A 3,261-nucleotide genomic window follows, 5' to 3' on the forward strand; every position below is an offset into this window, starting at 1 on the left:
TCTCAAAGAAGAAAGGATCAAACTAACCTTTTATTCATCTAAAGAAAAAGATTGAACTAAAATAAGTAAAGGCAAGAAGATAGTGGGATGATACTATACCGGGGCACCTCCCCCAAGCTTGGCGGAAGCCAAGGGGAGTGCCCATACCTGATACTCAATTCTCTTTTGGCGGTGAAGATGGTGGTGGTAGTGAAGCCATATTTTCTAATATAATCATGAGTAGATCCTTCAAGCCCTGAATCTCTCGAAGGGCTTGATGAATTAATTCTCCGTTTTTCTTCACTTCTTCCATTATGTGTTTATTTTCTGGGCCCCAAGGGTTTACTCTTGTACTGTTTTCTCTTGGCCGAGATATGTCCCAATTGGACGGTATGTGCCTATGAGGAGTATTCTCGAAGCCATAGTTATGAATCAAATTGCGAAAATTGTTACAATATAACTTGTGTGAAGGCCTTCTTGGTGGGGTTTCTTCTTGCACTTCGAGACTCTCTTGATTATTTGACAGTGCCATAGCTTGATGAGGATTCAGAAGAGTGGATATACTAGCCAATGTCCCTCTCTCGAAGGCCGGAGAGTGAACTCCAAAAGGATTTTCCTCCTCTTCCTCCATAGCAACTTCTTTAGCTTCCTCTCTCCTTGAAACCTCGATAAATACCACTATGTCTTCTTCTCCATTGTTGGATGGTGAGGAAGACATGATGCCTGGCTCGACAGATCTTGCCAAAAATAGCAAGAAAGAGAACAGAGGATTTCTCCGCGATACGGTGATCAACAGGTTCGGGAAGTATATAAAGATTTTTTATCTTGGGAAACAAGCAAGTTGTAGAAAAACGGAGTCCGGAAGGTGTCCTAGGTGGGCACAAGACACCAGGGCGCGGGCGCGCCAGGCAAGCCTGGTGTGCCCTGATGTCTTGTGCCCACCAAGGTATGCTTCCTGGAAGTTTCTTTATTTCCTAATTTTCTAAATATTCCAAAATAGACAAAAATGTTTTTGTGGATTTTTCGGAGTCCGTTTACTTACTATTTCACGTACCTCCTTATTTTCACGATTCTGGAGTGTTCTAGAAGGACTCTTTTATGTGTTCTTCTGGTGTCAAAGTTTGGATAATATTACTTTCAACATTAATGGGCGTACCTGAGATATAATGCTTTATTCGTTGCCCATTGACAACCTTCAGGTTAGTACCTTCAGAATTATTTATTTTGATGGCTCCAGACCGATAAACCTCCTCGATGACATAGGGGCATTCCCATTTTGAGAGGAGTTTTCCTGCAAAGAATCTGAAACGAGAGTTGTACAAAAGAACATATTCTCCGATGTTAAACTCACGCTTTTGGATTCTTTTGTCATGCCATCTTTTAACTTTTTCTTTGAATAATTTTGCATTTTCATAAGCTTGGGTTCTCCATTCATCTAAAGAGCTAATATAAAATAATCTCTTTTCACTAGCAAGTTTGAAATCATAATTGAGCTCTTTGATGGCCCAATATGCTTTATTCTCTAACTCAAGAGGCAAATGACAAGCTTTTCCATAAACCATTTTATATGGAGACATAGCCATAGGATTTTTATATGCTGTTCTATAAGCCCAAAGTGCATCATCTGATTTCTTAGACCAATTCTTCCTGGACCTATTGACAGTCTTTTGCAAAATTAAGTTTATTTCTCTATTGCTGAGTTCAACTTGACCAGCAGACAGGGGATGATACGGTGATGCAATTCTATGGTTAACATCATACTTGGCAAGCATTTTACGGAAAGCACCATGAATAAAGTGTGAAACACCATCAGTAATTAAATATCTAGGGACTCCAAACCTTGGGAAAGTAACTTCCTTAAGCATTTTAATAGAGGTGTTGTGATCAACACTACTGGTTGGAATAGCTTCTACCCATTTAGTAGCATAATCAACAACAACCAAAATATGTGTATACCCATTAGAGGAAGGAAAAGGTCACATGTAATCAAATCCACAAACATCAAATGGTTCAACAGCAAGTGAATAATTCATAGGCATTTCTTGACGCTTACCGATATTACCTATTCTTTGACATTCATCACAAGATAAGACGAACTTACGGGCATCCTTGAAGAGAGTAGGCAAATAATATCCAGATTGCAATACCTTGTGAGTAGTTCTATCTCTAGCATGATGCCCTCCATAAGCTTCGGAGTGACATTTTCATAGGATTTGTCCCTGTTCATGCTCAGGTACACAACGTCTAATAATACCATCCACTCCTTCTTTATAAAGATGTGGGTCATCCCAAAAGTAATGTCTTAAATCATAGAAGAATTTTTTATTTTGTTGGTATGTAAAGCTAGGTGGTAAATATTTAGCAACAATGTAATTAGCATAATCAACATACCAAGGAGTACTATGAGCAACATTTATTGCAGCTAACTGCTCATGAGGAAAACTATCATCAATAGTTAGTGGGTCATCAGGTACATTTTCAAGCCTAGATAAATTATCAACTACGAGGTTCTCAGCTCCTTTTCTATCAATGATATGTAAATCAAATTCTTGTAACAAGACAAGCCATCGAATAAGTCTAGGTTTAGCGTCTTTCTTTTCCATAAGATATTTAATAGCAACATGGTCTGTGTGAACAGTTACTTTGGAATCAACAATATAAGGTCTAAATTTATCACAAGCAAACACAAATTCTAAGAATTCTTTTTTAGTAGTAGCATAATTTCTTTGAGCATTGTCTAGAGTTTTACTAGCATAATGAATAACGAGCATAATTGGTTTGCTGCCAAAAATTGGCATGCCAATGTTTGGCATTGTGCCAAATATTGGCAACTACTTGATTGGCTACGAGTTGTTTTGCCTCTCTCACATAAAGTTGCCAATAGTTGGCAAGTCTCGGTATTGCCAATAGTTGGCAGTGCCAACATTTGGCAAGCCAAATATTGGTAGCAAACCAATTATGCTCAACATTCGGTTTCTTATCAACTCTTTGTCCTAGAACAGCACCAACAACATAATTACTAGCATCACACATAATTTCAAAAGGCAAGTTCCAATCAGGTGGTTGAACAATAGGTGCAGAAATTAAGGATTTCTTGAGTGTTTCAAAGGCTTCTAAACTATCATCATAAAACACAAAAGGAATATCCTTTTGCAAAAGATTCATAAGAGGCCTAGAAATTTTAGAAAAGTCTTTGATAAATCTCCCATAGAAACCAGCATGACCTAAGAAACTACGAATACCTTTTATATCTTTACGACATGGCATTTTCTCAATTGCATC

The sequence above is a fragment of the Triticum aestivum genome, chromosome 3A (assembly GCF_018294505.1).
Source record: "Triticum aestivum cultivar Chinese Spring chromosome 3A, IWGSC CS RefSeq v2.1, whole genome shotgun sequence".
Lineage (NCBI taxonomy): Eukaryota > Viridiplantae > Streptophyta > Magnoliopsida > Poales > Poaceae > Triticum > Triticum aestivum.